Source organism: Elephas maximus, chromosome 23 (genome assembly GCF_024166365.1).
Source record: "Elephas maximus indicus isolate mEleMax1 chromosome 23, mEleMax1 primary haplotype, whole genome shotgun sequence".
NCBI classification, from domain to species: domain Eukaryota; kingdom Metazoa; phylum Chordata; class Mammalia; order Proboscidea; family Elephantidae; genus Elephas; species Elephas maximus.
In genome coordinates this window covers 693256-717137 of record NC_064841.1, presented here as the reverse complement: position 1 = coordinate 717137, position 23882 = coordinate 693256, and the positions used below count along the sequence as shown (strand labels likewise).

Below are 23882 nucleotides of genomic sequence, written 5' to 3'. Positions count from 1 at the left end.
CCTGAGGCCATCAAAAGGAGAGGTAGCCAGGACCCTGAGGCCATTAAAAGGAGAGGGAGCCAGGACCCTGAGGCCATCATAAGGACAGGTAGCCAGGACCCTGAGGCCATCATAAGGAGAGGTAGCCAGGACTCTGATATCCATCATATGGAGAGGTAGCCAGGACCCTGAGGCCATCATGAGGAGAGGCAGCCAGGACCCTGAGGCCATCATAAGGAGAGGCAGCCAGGACCCTGAGGCCATCATAAGGAGAGGCAGCCAGGACCCTGAGGCCATCATAAGGAGAGGTAGCCAGGACCCTGAGACCTTGATAAGGAGAGGTAGTCAGGACTCTGATGTCCATCATAAGGAGAGGTAGCCAGGACTCTGAGGCCATTATAAGGAGAGGTAGCCAGGACCCTGAGGCCATCATAAGGACAGGTAGCCAGGACCCTGAGGCCATCATGAGGAGAGGCAGCCAGGACCCTGAGGCCATCATGAGGAGAGGCAGCCAGGACCCTGAGGCCATCATAAGGACAGGTAGCCAGGACCCTGATGTCCATCATAAGGAGAGCTAGCCAGGACTCTGATGTCCATCGTAAGGAGAGCTAGCCAGGACTCTGATGTCCATTGTAAGGAGAGGTAGCCAGGACTGAAGGCCACCGTAATGACTTTGGGTATTATTCCAAGAGCAATGGGGTATCTGAGTGGCACAGAGAGTTAAGCACTCAGCTACTAACCGAAAGGTTTGAATCCATCCAGAGGTGCCTCGGAAGAATGGCCTGGTGATCTACTTTCAAGAGGTCACAGCCATTGCAAACCTCGTGGAGCACAGCTCTACTCTAGTACACGTGGGGTTGCCATGAATGGACATCGGCTTGATGGCAGCTGGTTTGGGGTTTTTTTTGCTGTTTTTAACTAGAGCACTGACACGATCCAGTTTTTTAAAAAGATGCCTCTGGCTGCTGTGTGGAGATTGCAGGGAGGCAGGAGGCAGGCGCAATCGTCCAGGCTGACACATACGTTGTAAATTCTAAACTCTATAGCTGTGATTGAAACCCCATTTGGGAATAGGGTTTTCTTTGTTATATTAATGTGGCCATATCAGTGTAGGGCGTGTTTTAAATCAATCACCTCTGAGGAATAAGAGAGGGGACTGGCAGAGAAGAAGGCAGACATAGGGAATATCAACACCATCTGAAGAGGACAGAGGTAGACCGGTCTACAAGCCCAGGAACGCCAAGGATGGCCAGCTAGAGAAGCCGAGACAAGGATTTCTCTCCAGAGCAGACAAGGAGCCTTCCCTGAGAGCCAGTGTCCTGAATTCAGACTTCTAGCCTCCTGAAGTGTGAAAAAATAAATTTCTATTTGTTAAAGACCCCCACTTGTGGTATTTCTGTTACAGCAGCACCAGGAAACTAAGATCCCTTTCTTCCATTGTTGTTATTCATAGTCCACACACTCTGCAGGTCCTTGGGTATGCCTCTTCACAACACCCTTCCAACTTTCTCCACTTGGTGAGCTCAAATCGAAAGGAGAGCTCTTTCTGAAAGCCTTCCTTGATTCCTCCAGACTGAGCTGGGTGTCTTTTCAACTGAGGTAGCATAATATTAATTTAGAACAGAGAACGCAGAGTCAGACTGCCTGGCCAGAATCTGTCTCCACTGCTGACCAGTTGGAAGCTCCTCAAGGTTAGGGACCACACCGTGGTCCACTCTGTACCCCGCAGAGTGCCTGGGACTGAGCATGGTACATAACAGGCACAAACTTTGGAGCGAATGAACACGAGCATAAATGTTGCTGGCAAAGATGCTATGAAGAGGCATAAAAGACTTTCTTTAGTGAGCTTAAAATTTCAAATCAAGTTCTTAAATCCTCTCCTGAGAGGAAACTCTCCAGAAATGTATACCAGACATTGCTGAATTCCCCAAATGAGAAGAAATTACACTTATTTCCCTTCAGTACTTTCCTTATTTAGAAGAATTTCTGTACTGTGAGCCTGGAATCCACACTGCCTCAGCTCCCAAGTTGTCCTTGTGCTTTCCTGGATGCATGACCTATGCCTGAGCCGAGGTGTGACAGCCTGGGCTAGCCGGCTCTGGGTGACCTTCGGCTCTGTCTGCAGTTCCCAGGATTGGTAGCACCAGCTCAAGTGTTTGATTCATGACCGTCACATCCACCCACATACACATTCACCAGACTTCATCCTCATTCAACCATCTAAGTGAGCTCACATTCATCTGAGAATTTGAGCAATATACTGGGATGCTCAAGGAACCCTGGTAGCGCAGTGGTTAAAACAATTGACTGCTGACCGAAAGGTCAGCAGTTCAAAACCACCAGCAGTTCTGTGGGAGAAAGATGTGGCAGTATGCTTCTGTAAAGATTTACAGCCTTGGAAACCCTATGGGGTCGCTATGAGTTGGAATCAACTCAATGGCCGTGAGTTCGGATTTGGTTTGACTGGGATGCAGAGGGGAAAAGAAGGGCAGCAAGCGTTACAGTCAGAGGATGTGGGTTCAGTTAACCAGGTGACCTTGAGTAACCACTCTGAATCAAACCTCCAGGAGAGACAGGACATTCCTGCCCTGCAGGGTGCTCCTTACACGGAAAGGTGTGTGAAAAGCACTTTGGAAACTAAAAAATGCCACATGAAGGTCATATAATTTGGTGTTCTGAGAAAGAAGAGGGAACAACGGGTTTCGTAAAGCTCCCATGCATTCTCAATATTGTGAGAAGTGCTTTAATATTCATTGTTTAGTTTACCAAAACTGATTGCTCAGTGTAGTATGTGCTCTGCTCCACAGCACACACTACAACCGGGTTCACACTCGGGCCTTCAGGTTCCAAGTCCCTGGTTTTTCTATTCTGCTGGACAGCTGGGTTCCAGGTCAGCTGCGAGCAGGTCTTCCTGCTCCGGGGGGTCAGGCCTAAGGAAGGTTCTTCCATATATCCGTCTAGTCTTGGACACCCAAGCCCTAGCTGATGGCTTCAGTGTTCCTCAAAACCACAAATCCATCTTCCAGGACAAGGGAGGCCTCTCCTCCTTCCTCAAGGCCTTGTCCGCTAGGCTGAGGTCCAGCTGTTAGCAGCAGAGGAAACCAGCACTCATGCTTCGTAACCACATCTGTCATGCCTCTTCACAGGAGCTTCACCACGCAACATCCACCAACACACTCATCCATTAAAATTTCTCAAGTACCTACCACATGCCAGGCACTGCCACCAGGCACTTGGGGGTGCTCAGTTAACCCAGGTACAACCCCTCCCAGCCAGCCAGTGGTGGAGTCAGGATTTGGACCAAGGCAGGTGATGAATTTTATAGTGAAAGAGTCCTCAGAACTCATCCAGATGAAAAAATGGCTTCAGTACTTGCTAGGCGCAGGTACTATCATAAGGACTTTCAAAACAGGAGCTAGATGCAAAAGAAGAAACGGAGGCAAAGGACTTCTGCGTAACTCACCTAAGATCACATGTTGTTGCTGTTAGCTGCTGTCGAGCCAGCTGCATCTCACGGCAACCACACGGGCAACGGAAGGAAACACTGCCTGGTCCCGCGCCAGCCCCATAGGTCGCAGATCTGTAGGGTTTTCATTGGCTGGGTCAGAAATAGATCTCCAGGCCTTTCTTCTTAGTCAGTCTTAGTCTGGGAGCTCCGCTGAAATCAGTCCAGCATCACGGCAACATGCAAGCCTCCACTGACAGGTGGGTGGTGGCTACCCTTGAGGTGCATCAACCGGGAGTTGAACCCAGGTCTCCTGTGTGGAAGGTCAGAATTCTAGCAGAGAACCACCACTGCCTAAGAAGATCACATTGTCAGTCATAAATGACATCAACAAGCTGGGATTAAAACCCAGACCATCCAGGTTCAGTGTCCACACTCTCAACCACTACCCTGCTTGTCTTCTGGACTGAGGGGCAGGGTACAGCCCAACTGGAGCTGCAGGCCCTTTGACAGCTGCCTGCCTTTCCTACACAGTGCCCACCTCCATCATCCTGCACGTTGAACAAGGCCCAGTCGTGAGCCTGGGAGCGGAGGAGTCAGCAGTAGCCCAAGGGACAAACAAGAGGAGCTCATGGGCTGCTGTTTTGTCCGGCCCTGTTAGCCTGAGAGAGCAGTTTTCCAGCATCTCTCAAGTCACACAGAAAAGCCCCTGGAGGTGGCAGAAAGACCAAGAAAATAGCCCCCATCCTTCCAGGTGACTCTCTCCACTTTTCTCCATCAAGTCCTGGGGCCTCCTTTGCCCTTTACCTGACCTTGAGGGAACAAACCATCAATCTCCAGTTAGGGCTTACATTTGAGTAGAGAGATTTAAACAGATGGGTTGAGACAGTTCTGCTGATTGAATCCAGGGGGCTCATGAAATATGGTGTCAAAAGTCCCCTCCAGGGACTCCCAGGCAAAACACTCCAGCTGGCCCTGGGCAAGGCAGGCGGCAGAACCTCAGCAGAGACCTCGAGCCTGCCAGCTCAAAGTCTCTGCTAAAGAGACACCCTCTTCCCTCCATCAGTACGTCTTTACTGCTACTTCCTACCACTTCCAGGGGCCCTATCAGCCCCTCTCACATCCTACAGTACAAAGAATCTGTCTGAAAAGACCTCTGGCTTTGCTGCTGCTCTCGGGGCTCACAGCTGCTTTCAAGCCATGTTCATCCCGTATAGACTGAGCACCTACTCTGTGCCAGGCATCAGGCTGCATGCTGGAGATAACGTGGTGAATAAAGCAAGTATGGTTTCTGTCCTCAAGAACTTCTGATCCAGTGGGACACAGGCTATCACAATAAGGACTGACAAGCACAGGGCAAGGGAACCTAGCCTAGTCTGGGTGGTCAGAGAAGGCTTCCTGGGGGAAGAGGTATCTAACCCGAGATCTGAAGGATGAGTGAGGCTTAACCAAGCTGAAAAGGAAAGATAACTGAGTGAGAAAGCATTTCAGGTAGAGAGAGGAGCTTGTGCAGAGGCCTTGCTGTGAAGAAAAAAAATCCTTATCTTTCAAGGAACAAACATTGTGAAGAATGTGAGGGGCAAGAAAAAAAAAAAAACTGGTTGCCATTGAGTCGATTCTGAGTCATAGCAATCCTATAGAGCAGAGTAGAACTGCCCCATAGGGTTTCCTAGGCTGTAATTTTTACAGGAGGAAAAAAAACCCCAAATCTCTCTTGGAAGAAATACAGCCAGAATGCTCCTTAGGAGCAAGGATGGTGAGACTCCGTACTTTGGGCATGTTTTTAGGAGGGGCCAGTCCCTGGTGAAGGACATCATGCTTGGTCAGGTAGAGGGTGGGCAAAAAAGAGGAAGACCCTCAACAAGGTGGACTGACCCAGTGGCTGCAACAATGGGCTCAAACACAGCAACGATTGTGAGGACAGCTCAGGACCGGGCAGTGTTTCGTTCTGCTGTGCACAGGGTCACTCCGAGTCGGAGGTGACTCAATGGCACCTAACAACAACGACAGTCTTTGTGGAAGCAGACTGCCACATCTCCCTCCTCCAGAGCAGCTGGTGGGTTCAAACCACCAACCTTTTCATTAACAGCCAAGCGCTTGACCGTTGTGCCACCAGGGCTCCTTTTTTGAGGAGTGAGGTGGCAATGGAGTGGAGAAAGGGTGGAGTGAGGCAGATGGGCAAGATTACAAAAGGTTTGAGTTGTGGACTGAATTGTGTTCCCTCAAAATATGTGTGGTGCAGTAGTTAAGCGCTCACAGAAAGGTTGGCGTTTCAAACCCACCAGCTTCTCGGCGGGTGAAAGATGTAGCAGTCTACTTCCATAAAGATTTACAGCCTTCGGTGATGGAAAGAAATCGCATTGATTAAGGGCATTGCACAGCCCATGATTGTAACTGCTGTCAACAAGTGTATACCTGTAAACAGTTCAGTTGGCAAAGGTTGTGTGATGTCTATACTTACAATGACAAAGAACAAAAAAGAGTAGCTGTGGGGTCTGCTTATGTACAAGCAAACACCTCATAGGATTTGGTTTCTTGATCTGAAGGTTTAGGGTAATGTTTTCATGGGACATCCCAGTTATTTATCTGGCCTAATAACGTGTTTGGTGCTTCTGTTCTACCTCCTAGTGTGTTGTGTAGTGTCTGGTGTTTAGTTATCTAGTGCTGCTATAACAGAAATACCCAAGTGGATGGCTTCAACAAAAAGCAATTTATTCTCTCACAGTCTAGTAGGCTAGAAGTCCAAGTTCAGGGTGCTCGCTCCAGAGGAAGGCTTATTCTCACTGTCGGCTCTGGGGGAAGGTCCTTGTCATCAATCTTCCCCTGGTCTAGGAGCTTCTCCATGCAGGAACCCTGGGTCCAAAGGATGTGCTCTGCTCCTGATGCTGCTTTCCTTGTGGGATTAGGTCCACCTGTCTCTCTGCTCGCTTCTCCTTTTATATCTCAAAAGAGATTGGCTCAAGACACAATCCAATCTTGTAGATTGAGTCCCGCCTCATCAACATAACTGCTGCTGATCCATCTCATCAACATCATAGAGACGGGAAAATCACACCAGATGACAAAAACTGTGGGCAATCACACAATACTTGGAATCGTGGCCTAGCCAAACTGATACACATACTTCAGAGGGACACAATTCAATCCATGACAGCCCTAAAAGCTTACAAGCAGCTATCTAAATCACAACAACTGTTCTCTAGTCACCCGGAGCAGAAACGGATGGTAAGTCAGGAACAGGAGGAAGATGAGAATGTATGGCTAACTGCCTCTGTGAACAACTACCTCCTTTGCCATGAGACCAGAAGAAGAGGATGGTGCCTGGCTATCTTCACTGAACATTTTAATTAAAAAATCCTCATCAAAAGAGGAAAATGTAGAACAGAATTTCAAACTCTCATGGACTGTAGAATTTCTGGAGCCATGGAAGCTGGATGAACCCCTGAAATTATTGCCCTGAAATAATCTTTAAACCTTAAACCAAAAACATCCCCAGAAGTCATCTTAAAACTGAACAATAGTTTAGCTTAACTAATAAAAAAAAGGCCTGTCTTGAGCATTATGCTCTTTAAAGAACTGCCTAAAAAATGTATATATATATATATATATATATATATATATATATATATATAATTGACAACAACTCAAAAGATTGGACAGGAACCCTAGGGGAGCAGTGAGTTTATGTTAACGAGGGAGGAACAATTCAGAAAAGGAGGGTGAGAATGGCTGCACGACTCAAAGACTGTAATCAGTGTCACTAAATGGTACATGTAGAAATAGTGGAATTTGTGTGTGTTTTGCTGTGTATATTTTCAATAACAACAACAAAATAAATAAAACTTAGGAAAAAAAAAAGATTTATAGTCTTGACATCCCTATGGGGCAGTTCTACTCTGTCCTATAGGGTCACTATGAGTTGGGATAGACTTGATGGCAGTGGGTTTAAAAAATGTGTTGGAATCCTAACCCCTATCCCTGTGGATGTAATCCCACTTGGGAATAGGGCTTTCTTTGTTATGTTAATGGACCATCTCAGTGTAGGCTGTGTCCTAAACCTGATCATTTGTCAGTTATAAAAAAGAGCAGATTTAGACACAGAAATAAACACAAGGGGAGGACAGATGCTATCTGAAGACAGGCAGATAGGTCAACAAGCCCAGAAACTCCAAAGATTGCCAGTTACTAGAAATCAAAAAACCCATTGCCGTTGAGTCTATTCAGACTCATAGCAACATTATAGGATAGAGGAGAACTGCCCCACAGGGTTTCCAAGGCTGTAATCTTCATAGAAGCAGACTGCCACAACGTTGCCCCACAGAGCAGCTGAGTGCTTAGCCATTGTGGCACCAGGCCTGCTTCAAACAGACAAGAAAAGACCTCCCCCTAGAGCCACAGGCTGAATTTGGACTTCCAGCCTCCTGAACTGTGAGAAAATAAATCTCTGTTCTTTAAAGCCACCCACTTGTGGTATTTCTGTTACAGCAGCACTGGGAAGCTAAGACAGACTATAAATCATGTTAGAAGTTAGACTTTATCCTGAGGAGGTCAGGAGCCATAAGTGGGTTTTGTGTAAGCAAGAAAAGTAAGTGCCTGGCCGACCCCTCACTGTGCCATGGGCCATGATTCAAGTACATAAAAGACCTGGCCCTTCACCTCCTGAGAAATGCCTTCCCTGGACACTGGAAGGAGGGGCAGAGTTCTGATTTGAATGTAAGTTGGAAATTTTGATTGACATGAATTGGTAAGTTATGCAACTCACTGGGCTATCTTTTAGGGGATCCAATATGGCTCAGCTGGTGACAGCTACCGGAAACATTAAAGCATCTTTCTTATAACCCAGTGAGTTGTAGCTCTTTGCTCAAACCAGTTCTACAAGGTTAGGGACCATCTGGCTTCCTTGCTTTAGCAAACAGCAGAGGGAACCAAAGGCAGGCCTTTCAGGAAGAAGTGTGAAGAGAGCCTCAGTGTTTTCGCCTAAGAGTAAACACAACTTTCATTTTCTCTTGGCCTCAAGGCATGTTTAAGTGAAACACTAAAACACTGAGCCTTTTCATCAGAAACAGGGCTGCTTTCACTAACAAATCACCCTGATGGAGCTTCATTACTCAAAACTAATGTTTTAAAAACCCCACCAGGCTTCGCAGTAACAGGGAGAGAAATGAGAGCTGTGAGCTCACCCAGAGTGGGGCTGGCACCGCACGAAGCCAGTCAGAGGGGGCTCACTCACTGTAGAAGCCAAAGAAAGAAGTGGTACAGCACAGCCTGGTTGGAAGAAGGACAATCACCTCACAAAGAGGGAAGCTGAAAATCCCACGAATGTGAGTTTGGCTCTGTGAATGGAGCCAGGGTGAGCGGGATTTCCTCTCTCTGTTCAGGAACAGGGGTTCCTTGAGCCAGGCCTCTGGACAAGACAGAAAGCAGGGCAATGATTCATTACCGCAGGCTGTTTCTGCATGCACTCAGGGCCGTCCTCAGAGCGGCTTTGGGAAGAAATGAGGCCCTCTTGCTCAAAAGTTCCCATTGAATGTCCCTTGAAAGATTTAACCCTTTTTTAAAATCATTTTTCTTTGTTGTGTGTGTGTGTGTGTGTGTGTGTGTGTGTGTGTGGTAAAGCTTACATAACCTAAAGTTCACCATTTTAACCATTTTAAAGTGTGCAATTCAGTGGCATTTACTACGTTCACAACATTGTGCAACCTTCACCGCAATCTGGTTCCAGAACATTCCATCACCCCAAAAGTATCTTGTTCCTTTTAAGCAGTCACTCCTCATGCCCCTCCCCTAGTCCCGGGCAACTGCCATCTGCTCTCTGTCTCTGTAGATTTGTCTATTCTGGATATTTCATGTAAGTGTAATGATACAATATGCATCTTTTCTGTCTGGCTTCTTCCACTTAGCAGAGTGTTTTCTAGGCTCATCCATGTTGCCGTGTGTCAGTACTCGATTCCTTTTAGTGGCTAGATAGTATTCTATTGTATAAATATACTATTTTGAAGAGACTGATGAAAATTTGTCAAATATAAATATTAACTATGTTTTTAGTTTTACAAACAGAAATGGTGAGTGTTTCTCAAGTAAGAAAGAGTTATTTTACAGATTGTGTAAAATGAAGCTCTTCCCTGGCAAGCATGCCTTCCCACCTCTGAACGCCTTACTCACGTGCAGTGTTTCTGAGGCTAACCCAGACTCTGGGCCTGAGACAGGAGTACTTTTTAATGCAGGTGAGACTACGGCTAAGTCAGCCTTGACTAAGTTTGACTTCTAAAAATAAGTTAGTAAGCCAAAGGACTCTTCTGGTAATCAATGAAAATAATAAATGGGCTGAGAAATTGACCGTTACATGGGAAGGCTACGGAAATTGAGTCCATTTTTGGCTTGGAGAAATAGGCCAAAGAAGAAAGGTCTGAGGAAGCTGGCAGGGGCTTGGTGAGAAGAGCTATCATATATAAAGACTTGTGTGAAAGATAGTGGGCAAGGTCTTTTCAAACCCACAGGGGAAAAATGAGAAAAGTGCATTTAACTAGCTGCTCAGTCTTCTAATCCATTTTTCACACTCTTTTTCCCAAACTACTATCTTCCGCTCCAAAAACGACTTAGAAAATCTTTACGTTTGTGTTTCAAGATCATGTAAAACTCAGTCCACGAGTTGTCTCCGTGGCCGCCATTTTTCAAAGTGGCATGACCACTGTCTAACAGAATATGAGAGCATCACCAAAAATAGGAGCTCATGAGGGGACACATTATCTTAGCTATCACTACCGTCCTTAAAACACCCCTTGCTGCCCAGTGCCAAGGCCACTGGTGGCCTATAAACACTCCTGAGAAATGTAGAGAACTCCTCGGGGTGTCCCTCACGCTTGGATTCAGCCCTTTCACGCTAGTCTGGTTTCCCAAGATGCCATTCTTGTGGAGGCTCTGCAGAGCATCTGGGTGGATGACTCAGTTGCCCTGAGACTCTGGTTTTGTTTCAACCCTATTTACTTTTGCTCTCTGGCCCTTGTTTCGTATTGTACAACCTGTGGTCAAATTCCACCCCACATTAACAACCAGCTCCCACACCGCAACTCCCTGAAGAAGGCTCTTCTCTGGAAGGAGAAGCTCACAAGTACTGCCAGCCAAGATGTCAGCCTAAGATCAGGAAGACCTGGCCAACATTTCCAAAATGGTGCTCTTTGGAACGAGACGTGTCAGAACACCACAAAATCACTAAGTGGGGCAAATGCTGGATTTAAGTTGTGACTCCATCTCAGTATCTAGAACAGTGCCTGACACATACTAAGTGTATAATAAGTCTTGTTGATTGAAAGAAGGAATTAAATACGTATCTGTAGGACCTCTGAGAACATTTAATGTGCTGGTGCACATTATAAAACAGAGGGTGATAATTTGTTCAAAATTTGCCCAAGGAATCCCTCTTACTTTTCATTAAACATCAATTAACATCTCACGGAACACTGTATGGTGAAGAGCTCCGTTTGAGAAATGCTGACCTAGTTCTTCTTTGCCCCACCAATATGATTTATCTACTATACTTCGTTGTTAGTTGCCGTCAAGATGATCCTGACTCATGGCAACCAGTGTGTACGGAGTAGAACTGCTCCATAGGGTTTTCAAGGTTGTGACCTTTTGGAAGCAGATTGCCAGCCCTTATTTCTGATGCGCCTCTGGGTGGGTTCAAACCACCAACCTTTTGGTTAGTAGTTGAGTGCTTAATCATTTGCACCACCCATTATGTTTTAGCCAGTCATATTTTTGAGCCAAAGCTACTTAAAAATAAATAGCTATTTTTTATAATAAGGCATCCTGATTAGAGGAAGACTCATTAACAACCTGAGATATGCAGCTGACACAAACTTGCTTGCTGAAAATGAAGAGGACTTGAAGCACTTACTAATAAAGATCAAAGACCACAGTCTTCAGTACAGATTACACCTCAACACTAAAAATTTTTTTTTTAAAAATCCTCACAACTGAACCAATAAGCAACACCATGATAAATGGAGAAAATATTGAACTTGTCAAGAATTTCAATTTTACCTGGATCAAAGCCCGTGGAAGCAGCAAGTCAAGAAATCAAACAACATATTGCATTGGGCAAATCTGCTGCAAAAGACCCCTTTAAAATCTTAAAAAGCAACGGTGTCACTTTGATGACTAAGGTACATCTGACCCAAGGCATGGTATTTTCAATTGCCTCATATGCGTGCAAAAGCTGGACAATGAAAAAGGAGACTGAAGAACTGACACAATTGAATTACAGTATTGGCGAAGAATATTGAATATATCATGGACTGCCAGAAGAACAAACAAATCTGTTTTGGAGGAAACAGCCAGAATGCTCCTGAGAAGCAAGAATGGTAAGACTTTGTCTCACTTGCTTTGGACATGTCATCAGGAGGGACCAGTCCCTGGAGAAGGACATCGTACTTGGTAAGGTAGAGAGAGGGTCAGTGAAAAAAGAAGACTCTCAATGAGACGGATTGACACAGTGGTTGCAACAATGGGCTCAGACATAGCTACTACTGTGAGGATGGTGCAGGACTGGAAAACTTTTTGTTCTGTTGTACATAGGGTTGCTATGTGTCGGGGCAGAACTGACGGCAGGTAGCAACAATATATTTTTCTCTAAATCTTGAAAAAGAGTTTCCTACCTATGTAATCAGTTTTTCCTGCAGTCTCCCAAAAGGTCACCACAGGAGAGAATAATTGTCCCTTTAGAGGATCCATAGGCATTAAAGATCTTGACTGGTTGGTTTGGATCCCAAATAATACAAGTTTTTTGGTGATTTCTTGTTGCTTTCTGTCCAAAAATCTGACTCAAATAAACTTAGGTATCTGCAGTCTTTCATATGAGTATGGTTTTCGTGCAGTAGCTTTTCTTTAATAGACATCCCTCCTAAAAGCTTGACTCCAGATAAGCATCTAACACTGTGGAGCCTTGGTTTTCCATGTTTCCCAGAGGCGCCTGCTCTCTCCTGCCTCTACAGATGCCAAGGAAATTCATGAGCCAGCAAATGTAAAAGTGCCTACAGCTTTCCACACACTCCATGCCTCACACGTTTTCACAGTTACTTATGCTAATATCTCACATACCCAGAAACAGACAAGAATTATTAAGCTAACATGGCCTCAGAGTGGCCAAAAGAGACATTCCATGGTTTATGCCCCAGAGTTTATAAACCTTCCACAGCGCAGTGACTTATGCCATCACTCAGATCCAGTTTACTTTTGTCACGCGTGGTTTTAACAAGTTTGAGAACTTGGAAGTTTAGACAAATTTGAAATTCTAAGAATTTTAAAAAGCAGCAGTCTGGGGGTCTTCAGCATGATGGGCAAATGGCCCTACTACAAGGACCTGCTTAACTCCTGTCCTGACATCCCTTTGTGGCCACTGCGGCTTTGTGCCTCTAAGTCTGACTGATCTCTCAACTCTGGAAACAATCCACCTGGGAAGGAAGGGCAGGATAAGGTGCTTGGGGCCCATGGTTCAGTGGCTCAGCATCCTGCTAGTTTTTGAGGCTGCTCTGATAGTAGTACCCTAGTTGTCCTGCTTCTGAGTCCCTACCATGGTCCCCAGGAACAAGAGAAGATGGCCATGTGACGTCGGGAGTTACTCTGCAGCTGCAAGCCAAGGAATGCTTGGGGCTACCAGGAGCTGGGAGAGATAAAGACCTTCCTCTAGAGCCTTCAAAGTGAACATGACCCTGCCAACACCCTGGATTTTGACTATAAGCCTCCAGAACTGTCAGACAATAAATTTCTGTTCTTATAAACCACCCAGTCAGAGGCATTGTGTAACAGAAGCCCTGGGAAACTACTACAGGTAGTAATAAAAGGAAGCAACGTACACTCATCCTATGGGCCCACCCATGTTAATACTGACCCCAGTGTATACTGATCCTATGGGCCCACCTATGTTAATAAAACTGACCCCAATATCTATTCATCCTATGGCCCCCTGTGTTATACTGACCCCAACGTATACTCATCCTACGGGCCCACTGTGTTCATACCGACCCCAACGTGTACTCATCCTATGGGCCCACTGTGTTAATACTGACCCCAACGTATATTCATCCTTTGGGCCCCCCATGTTAATACTGACCCCAATGTGTACTCATCCTTTGGGCCCACCATGTTAACACTGACCCCAAGGTATACTCATCCTATGGGCCCTCTGTGTTAACACTGACCCCAATGTATACTCATCCCTTGGGCCCGCCATGTTAATACTAGCCCCAAGGTATACTCATCCTGTGGGTCTGCCATGTTAATACTGACCCCAATGTACACTCATCCCATGGGCCCTCTGTGTTAACACTGACCCCAATGTATACTCATCCTACAGGCCCACCGTGTTAATTCTGGTCCCTTTCTAGGGTAACATTGGTGCCAAGCTGGCCCTTTCATGCCATCGTGGATCCCTTACACTTCCACAGTTCCTTCGATGTCTTGTTTAATGAAGCTGAGCCAGGGCCACCCAAAGTCTTTACAGTTCTCTCCAGGACTGTGTGAGTCACCAAGTAGTGCGCCTGCGGCAACTTCTGCAGCAACAACGCCTAATCCGCCAAGATGAGCGTCCTGAGCACTTCCTTGTGTACAAAATCGACTACAAGTGAGGCACTGCCTCTCTCAGACTGTGCCAGTGGGCAAGGGTAGGCCGTCAAGACGTATGGCTCACTCACTCAGCAAACAGTTACCATCTGTTACCCCAAGCTCACACACTCCTCTGTGGTCTAAATGTCTGATCTCCTCATTGGGTAAGGTTTGCCTAAAATGCTTTTAAAAACAAAACAAAACCCCTTTCCCTCTTCTCTCCACCACAGCCAGCCCACATATCACCTCCTGGGGCAGACTTCTTTGTGGATAATTGTTCATTCCGTTTATTCCTCTATGTTACCTGCCCTCACACCTGCCGCCCTTACCAGACTGTGAATGCCTTAAAGGCAGGCCCAGGTCTTGCTCAAGTTTTAATTCCAAGCTCCAAATGCAGGCACATAGGGCATTCGACAAGCGTTTGCTAATTTGAATTGTATGTGAATAGATCCTGGGTCAGACACGGGATAAAAAGATGAGTAGAACAGGAGTCTGGCCTCAAGGAGCTCAGTTAGCTATTCCCAGTTTTCCAGGGGCTCATAAGTCTGGAAGTATTCATGCCTCTTTCTACTTTTTCTTGTTCTTTCCAGCCCTGGGGTACACATTAAGCAAAATAAGCACCCCTCAGGGCACCAAGAGGAGGGCACCATGGAGTTTTTCCTCAACACTTTCACTGCTACGCTCAGCTTCGGTCCTGTTTTTATAACTGTCTTTATCTGCCATGTTTGATTTTAATCTGCATTGTTAAAAAAAGAACAAAAAGTTTTATTTGGCATGATGAGTGACTAACTTTTAAAAGTTCTGTTTGAAGATGTAATCAGATGCCACATTTGTTTCCGTTTCTCATGGCGTGAGAGTTTCACTTCCTTCTGGTGGAGACGCAGCTGTCAGGGTCTGAAAGCACTTAATGCATCAACTGATTTGTGTAACAGACCCTCTGCGTTAAGCAATGGAAGGGCCCCTGGACCTGTCGCAGATTGAATTGTAAATCCTAACCCCTGTACTTGTTGATGTCATCCCATTTGGGGACTGTGTTTCTCTGTTATGTTAATGAGCCCATATCGGTGTAGGGTGTTTCTTAAGCCAATCACTTTCAAGATATAAAAAGAGCAGATTAGGCACAAAACCAAGGAAGCACAGATGGAGGAAGATAGATGCCACACCACACGAAGATCACCAAGGAACAAAAACTAAAAAGAGACAAGGACCTTCCCCCTGAGCCAACAGAGAGAGAAAGCCTTCCCCTAGAGCCTGTGACTTTAATTTGGACTTCTAGCTTCCTAAACTGAGAAAATAAATTTCTGTTTGTTAAAGCCACTCACCTATGGTATTTCTGTTACAGCAGCACCAAGGAACTAAGATGGTGGCACACTTTGGGTATCAGTTGACCTTAACGCAACTCTGGTCCTTTCATTATGTGCTAGTAACTTCATTGAAAGGTTTGTAGAGAAAGCATGAAACATCTGGATAAAAGGAGATTCTTGATTTTCCTGAGGAACCTGGCCCCTGTGTAAAACTGCCCAGCCTTTTTTCTTCCATCTTCCCACCCTTCACGCTCCAGTCTAGCTCCACCCTGACGCTCACTTTCTCCCGAAAGCAACTCACCCTCCACTCCCACCACTTAAAGACTCATCTCCCCATCCTGGTTACTTATCTAGAATCCATCCCTTAGGTAGACTTAGCTCCAGTCTGTCCTCCACAGGCACTGTTTGGAAGATGTTTGGAACTCATAACACATTGCATTGAGTAATAGACACGAAGCTCTGTCATCCAATGGCCTGTGATTATTTTTAAACGTTCACATACCAGTGTATTTAACCCTCAATTAGATGGAAGCTTCCTTGAGATCTGAGTTTGTGCTTTTTGGCACAGAGCAATGTGAACAGTAGGTGCACAATAAGTGCTTTGCATTAAATCCTTCCCATGTTTCAATTACTCATGGGACCCCATCTCTCCCCAGTGTCCCCTTCTCCAAATCACAGATCATGATTGTCTCTCATTGAACCAATTTCAGGTAGATTAGACACATTCTCCTGGGTGGAGGACATCCCCAAGAATGTGCAAAGGAAGGTATTTATGGGAAGAGTTTGAACCCTGGCACCTTTGCTTACGTGTCCTGGAGAGCAGTGGAAAGTTTCTCTTCCTTGTGATTATAAAGTTCTATCCTGTCATTCAGCAAAAGGAGGAGAAGGAACTGAGCAGGATCTAAACAAGGAAGCCTCAATATGTCAAGTATCTACAGCCAGCGGAACTGAGTTCCCAGAGCTGTGGGCAAGGACCGCTGGTCTGAGCAAGGTGGGCAAGCAAAGCGTTTGTAGTAGTGCTGGATAAAAACAGCAATGGACCTCAGCTGCAGCCATGCACCTTTCAGGAGACAAGTGCTCTGCAAAGTGCCTTAAGGCAGGCCATGAATCCTTATACCACCCCTATGCAAGCGAACTCTTATGACTCCCACTTAACAGATGAGCCAACTGAGGCTTAGACTTTTTCATGGCATACTTAAAAGCACAAACTCCAACCACTCCACTACACTAAGTGGGATTTTTTCTAACTGCTGAAGTGTAAGTCCAAGAAATGAAGATGGGTTAACCATGAGCTGAGTATTCTTAAGGCCATGAATTGATTCTGAAGTTGATTTTGCTAAAATGGTTCCCAATACAATTTAAAGTAATTCCCATGTGTTTGGGGTCAGCAGGTTCTAGGAAGCTCTTAGGATTACAGAATAAACTTGTTATATGACACAGCAAGATGAAGTGCCTGCTCAGGCAAATCCTTCAAACTTCAATGGCCACAGGCAGAAAAATAAATTCACCCAAATGTATAGAGCTCCGGAGCTCTCCTGACACAGCCAGGGGTCCCGCCTTGACCTCTGGGCTGTAGTTGCCTTTATCATAGACATGATGGGCAGGGCCAAAGCTGTAAAGATAACATGTGATTAAAAAAAAAAAAAAACCATTGCCATCAAGTAGATTCCTACTCATGGCTACCCCATGTGTTACAGAATAAAACTGCCCCATAGAGTTTTCTTAGCTGTAGTCTTTACAAAAGAAGACCCTCAGGCATTTCTTCCACAGAGCTGCTGGGTAGATCCAAACTGCCCACCTTTGCTTAGTAAACCCATTGCCAATGAGTTGAGTCCAACTCATAGTGACCCTATAAGACAGTAGAGCTGCTCCATTGGTTTCCAAGGCTGTAAATCTTTACAGAAGCAGACAGCCGCATATTTCTCCCACAGAGTGGCCGGTGGGTTCGAACCATCAACCTTTTGGTTGAGCACTTTAACCACTGCACCACCAGTGCTCCTTTGTGCTGGTTACTACCCACTAAATTGATTTATCAGATAACTGATGTTTTTAAAAACACATGGCACAACAGTCTCTGCTAGACAATGGGTAAAGCACTCTGCTGCTAACCAAGCAGTTCTACTTTGTCCTATAGGACGGCTAGGAGTCAGAATCCACTCAATGGCAAGGAGTTTAACTAGGGAGGGTTAAAAAGGGAGGAAAAGAGAAGGAGGGAGAGAGGGAAGGAGGGAGGGAAGGAAGGAGGAAGAAGAAAGGATGGGAGGGAGGAGAAAGAGAAGGAAGGAGGGAGGAAGGGAAGAAAGGGAAACGAGAGAGAAAACAGTGCATTCCATATTGTATGACTATTGTTTTGTGAAACCATTTTCAGTTGGAAATAAATTTTTAATATACATGTTTGTTGTTGTTTGGTGCCTTCGAGTCTGTTCCGACTCTTAGCGACATAATGTACAACAGAACGAAACACTCCCCGGTCCTGCACCTTCCTCACGATTGTTGTTATGTATAAGCCACTGTGTTAATCCACCTTGTTGGGGGTCTTTCTCTTTTTTCGCTGACCTTCTACTTTACCAAGCACAATGTCCTTCATCCGGGGACTGACCCCTTCTGATAACATGTCCAAAGTACGTGAGACATAGTCTCACCATCCTTCTTCGAAGAAAGATTTGTTCATTCTTTTGGCAGTCCATGGTATATTCAATATTCTTCCCCAACACCACAATTCAAAGGCATCAACTCTTCTCTGGTCTTCCTTATTCATCATCCAATTTTCGCGTGCATATGAGGTAATTGAAGATACCGTGGCTTAGGTCAGGCATCTTTTGATTCCTTAACTGCAGCTTCCATGGATGTTAATTGTGGATCCAAGTAAAATGAAATCCTTGACAACTTCAGTCTTTTCTCCATTTATCATGATATATACATGTTTACTGGAACTGAATTATAAAAATGAATGTACTATAGTCACAGTCTAAAGACACTTGAGAAACACTGGCTTTGATCTTTGAAGTAAAATTTTTCTTTAAAACACAGACCCTTGAATCTCTGCAATTACTGAACTAGATGGGAAACATATCCAAAGTTTTCCCTTCTACCAACCTAGCCTAACTCAACAAAGAAGCTCGAAAATAACCTTTCACATTCTCTTATTGTGTCTCGAAGGCTCCCCCTCGATCCTTGGAGACAGAGCAAACACATTAGTGACCATCTTCTGAACTTTTTTTCCTAACCACCTATGAAGGCTTCAAATTGTCTTAAATTTATGATCATTTCTTGGGTTGTGCACTGAGTTTTGGGTGAGTGACCATGCTCTGCGCCCCTTCACAACCTGGCCCTCATGAGCACGAGAGTTGTGACAATCTCATTTGCTTCTCACCAAACTCTGAGACCCTGGTGCTTCGAGCTCTACTTTCTATCCCTGTGTCCCCACTGCTCAGCACCTTGTATACAGTAGACATTTAGTAAACTTTGATGAATAAAGAATGAGTGAATCCGCTGTCACTTAAGACCAGATAGGTGAAATACCACATTTAAATTTGTTAAGGCCTTATTAACCAAGGAGTTAATAAGATATGCCTGGAAAGTAAATGTCTGGCTTTAAACCCAATCAAAATCCATCTTCCTTCAGTTATCAGGGTTAATTAAGTAAAGGTCTCCAAGTTACAGTGAAGCATCTGGGAGGTGTGTGTTCCCAGCTCACAAATTATGGCCTCCAATGAAGGTGGCCAGAGGCCAATTGTTGGCATGAAAAAACAAAGAATGCTGGAGAAAGGAAAAAGATTCTGTTTGGGATGGAAACTTCTGAACAAAGGAAGGAGGGGCAAAGACAACTCAACCTCTCAGAGAGAACCCTAGGTGGATCAGGAACTCACCTAGAGGTTAGAGAAGATGTTGGGGTGGCACAATGGAGATGACATGGGGGTTGGTGAGGAGAGACATTTCTAGGTGCCACCTGCATGATGCCTGTCAGTTGTTCCCCAATTTTGCCCCAAGGGAATTTAGTTCCAATCCTTGAGAGAGAGGGCTATTAAAAATTGAGACTGTACAGCACACTTTCTGTGCTGGTTCAGGAGATGTAAGACCAGATGCACCACAATGTAAGTAAGTGTCCCCCACTTCAGCCCACACAGTGTGAACTTCCCCAACAGTAATGTCCTCAAAGAGACAGCCTTAAGGTTAATCCCCAAGGAGCAGGAGACCATGGAGTAGCAGCTCCTATTCAGATACACCAATGTGAGGCAGAGTGAGGAGGCTGCAGAGCTGAGGAAATGCTCTTAAAGGTACCAGGGAGAACTGTGGAGGCTCTCAGGCTGTTGTGGTGCAGACTGTTGGGTGAACAGCTCAAGTTAGCTTTTGTTCCCATCACTGTTACTAACCAACTTTTTGATCTTTCCTAGCTGATATGGCCTGGCAGAAAATAGAGCTGCCCTACTGTCATGGATTGAATTGTATTCCCCAAAAATATGTGTCAACTTGGCTAGGCCATGATTCCCAGTATTGTGTGATTGTCTACCATTTTTGTCATCTGAAGTGATTTTCCTGTGTGTTTCGGGTCCTACCTCTAAGATGTTAATGAGGTGGAATTAATATAAGTTATGTTAATGAGGCAGGACTCAATCTACTAGATTAGGTTGTGTCTTGGGTCAGTCTTTTTTGAGATATAAAAGAGAAATGAGCAGAGAGACATGGGGACCTCACACCAACAAGAAACAAAAGCCAGGAGAATAGTGCATCCTTTGGGCCCAGGGTCCCTGCGCTGAGAAGGTCCTCGACTGGGGAAGACTGATGACAGGAACCTTCCTCTAGAGCCGACAGAGAGAGAAAGACTTCCCCTGGAGCTGATGCCCTGAATTTGGACTTCTAGCCTACTAAACCGTGAGAGAATAAACTTGTTTATTGAAGCCATCCACTGGTGTTATTTCTGTTATAGCAGCACTAAATAACTAAGACACCCACATTGTGGAAAATCCTTCAGCATATATCAGCATTTTTCTAGAGAATTCAAATATCTGCCAGCCCATCCCTCGGCGACTCATTCATGCCCAGGAAATGTGTTAGTGAGTCAAGCCCTGTGAGTATAATTTCATTATTAAAGAATGCTCCAACCCTAGGAGGAACTAGAGATCTGGACTCTGCCCCTCTCAGCCTTTTCTAATTTTAGGATATGGGGTTCCATGGTGCAAAGCACACTTCTCTATGAAGCCACAGAAATCCCTCCTGAAATTACAGCTGTGTAATATGCTTTTGTTTCTATTCCGTTATCACATCAATTCACTGACTACTTATACCAAAACATCTAGGAAATTCTCAAGCTTTAGACAATTGTTGGAAGAGACTTATACAGAGCAATACCATCATTGACTCATGGTTTCCAGTAAGAGAAGAAAAACAGATTCCTTATTTCTTAAGAATAATCTATCCATTGATAATCTATCCATCGAAAGGTCATCCACTTGTGTTAAATACCTTAGATGCTCATGTGGTGTATGAGCCCTTGGAAAGTGGAAAGAGTGTATCCTTGTGTTAAAAGAGAGGGGAAAAAAAATCACGGGCCTCATGTTTTTAAAATTTTCATTTCTATGCTCATGTTAGAATGGAAAATTACCAAAAAGAGCTATAATAATAATAATAATAAATAAATAAAAACAGTGCCATGGAGTCGATTCAGACTCAAAGCAACCCTATAGGACAGGGTAGAACTGCCCCGTGGAGTTTCCAAGGAGTGCCTGGTGGACTTGAACTGCCAACCCTTGGGTTAGCAGCTGTAGCACTTAACCACTACGCCACCAGGGTTTCCATAATAATAGCTGCCATTTATTCTGTGTCTACCATGTGTCAAGTGTTTTATATGCAGCATCTTAATTCTCAAAACAGTCCTGTGAACAGAGCTGGTATTCAGCTGGTGTGCAGAAGTAGGCTGCTAAACTACCGAAATCCTTCTTTACTGATTGGTATATATTCACTGTCCCGCTACCTTTGGGTGACACCCCACACACACATCACACCACCCTATTCACCCTATCCTCTTCCCTCGGAACCTCTAGGACTGTTCCAACAGCCGGGACTAAAGAGTTAATGCCAGTGACAATTGTGCTGATCAGTGCCCACGCTATAGCCAAGCAGTGGCCGTAGAATCGATGCTGATTCACGGCGACCCCACATGTTTCAGAGCAGAACTCTCCTTCACAGCGTTTTCACGGCTGTGACCTTCCAAAAGCAGACCATGAGAACTTCATCCTGAGGCTACTCTGGTTGGATTCAAACCACCAGCCTTTCAGTTAGTAGCCACACACGTAACCATTTGTACCAACCAAGGACTAGCACTTCACTAACTATGTTACATTTGTTATCTCCTTTCATCAGATGAGGAACCAGAAGCTGTAGAGTATAGCACACTGCTTTTTCCAACATTGGATACAACAATAATTTAAGTCCCACATGCTCTTCAAGAATCTTGTCCCTTGCCCCATCAGGAGTTGGAGTCTATCTCCCTTCCCTTGGAAACTGGGTGGGCCTTTATGACTGTCTCAATGAACAGAATGTGACAGAAGCAATAGAGCTACAACTTCCATTTGGCTCTCTCGGGACACTCACCCTTGGAGTTTCGTGAAGAGGCCACACCAAGAAGCCGCATGTGGATGCTCTGGCTGACAGCTTCAGCTGAGGTCCAGAATACAGCCAGCATCAACAGCGAGATGTGTGAGTAAATGAGCCTTCAGATGGTTCCAGTTCCCAGCTGCTGAGTCACCCCCTGGGCTTCAAGTCCTCCAGCTAAGACCTCAGACATCACAGAACAAAGACAAACTGTCCCTGATGCTCTGTATTTGAAATTCTGACCCCCAAAATTCTTGGAAGGAGTACAGCCTGAATGCTTCTTAGAAGCAAGGATGGTGAGACTGTGTCTTATATACTTTGGATGGGTTGTCAGGAGGGATCAGTCCCTGGAGAAGGACATCATGCTTGGTAAAGTAAAGGGTCAGCAAAAAAGAGGAAAACCCTCAACAAGATGGAGTGATACAGTGGCTGCAACAATGGGCTCAAGCATAACAACAATTCTGAAGATGGTGCAGGAGCCGGCAAAGTTTCCTTCTGTTGTACATCAGGCCACTATGAGTCAGAACCAACTTGATGGCATCTAACAACAAAAGAAGAATTTGTTACACAGCAATACAGAATCATAACAGAGAGTTTAATTGATTTGCCCAAGGTCATACAGTTAGTAATTTTTGAAGCCAGGATTTCAACCTAAAACCACCTGACTTTGAAAGCTAACATTCTTGACCACCAGGTGACCCTGCCCCTATGGCTCAATTCCCAAGAGGTAACATAGTTGGGTGAAGATACCTGCTGGACTATCTTTCAGTTGGATGTATGGGGTTGATGGGTGGGTCAGAGCTGACATTGCTTACCTTGCTATTAACCCAGGCACCTTTTATTCTGTGGCTCTGTGTGTGCAGCTTCCATTCCCAAAGTCATCTCATGGTTCAAGATGGCTGCTCCAACTCTAGCCATCATATTTGTGTTCTAATCATTAGGAAGAAGGAAAGAAGAGATCATGCACCCCTCTCACTGTTTTAAGAAAACTTCCTGGAAGGCGAAGACAATATTTCTGCTTACATCTCACCATCCATCACGTGGTGTACCTAGCTGCAAGTAAGGCTGGGTGACCATGTGCCCAGCAAAAACTAGAGGCAAGTTACTCTAGATTCCCAAGTCTGGAAGAAGAGGACATCTGCCATCAGGACCACAGGGAATCTCTGCCATAGAAGAAAAGGGGGCTGAGTAAGAAATAGGTGATTTCCAACTTGGAGCCATGCTGCTCCCTCATCTCCTTTACTGCCTCCAAGGCCCTCTCTGTCTCTCTTTTAAAAAGATTAAATTATTTTTAAATACCTTCTAGAAGATTTTAACTGATTTTACTTCCAGAGTTTTGGATAGTCTCAGATAACTTGAACTCCCTGCTGTGTTGCAAGTGGGGGTTTGCTCAGTCTACAATGGTTCATCATGTTCCAGAACAGTGAAAATTCTGGGCAGACCAAGAACCTAAAAGATGGTGTCATGCTCAGGAATCACGCTTGGGAATCACGCTCAGGAATCAGACTATGTAAAGCCACACGGATTGAGAAAGTCTGGTTGAAAAATAAAGATCACAATTAGCTTTCAAGGAACCATTCCCAGTGAACAAGTTTTATTTTCTTGCCTCTGAAGTGCACGTCTAGAGAGTACTTCTACATTTCTACAAGCCTCCGAGACGTACATCTTTCAGGGCGTGATGACTCAGTCACAAAGGACGCTTTCAAGAAAGGGCTTGAAATGCAATAACCGACGGAAGCGAGTTTAAAGGCAAGAACATCGTAGCATCTCCAGCCCACAAATCTGGCTTTACATCATTTCAATGTTCAAGCTGAAAATTTAACACCAGGTAAGCGAATAAAAAGGAGCCCTGGTGGGGCAGTGGTTGAGTGTTCGGCTACTAACCAAAAGGTTGACAATTTAAATCTACCAGTTACCCTGAGGGAGAAAGAAGTGACAGTTTGTTTCTATACAGATTACAACGC

At 45.1% G+C, this 23882-nt stretch overlaps 1 long non-coding RNA gene across 1 annotated transcript in view; it reads right to left on the bottom strand.

Annotated features, from left to right (window-relative positions):
* LOC126066460 (uncharacterized) overlaps positions 1-21938 on the bottom strand; it is a 38147-nt gene extending 16209 nt beyond the window's left edge. The window contains exons 1-2 of the long non-coding RNA XR_007515096.1: positions 21919-21938; positions 3443-3774 (exon numbers count right to left, since the gene is read on the bottom strand). This is a non-coding gene — a long non-coding RNA (uncharacterized LOC126066460). The remainder of the gene's footprint in view (positions 1-3442; positions 3775-21918) is intronic.
* Between the last annotated feature and the right edge of the window lie 1944 nt (positions 21939-23882).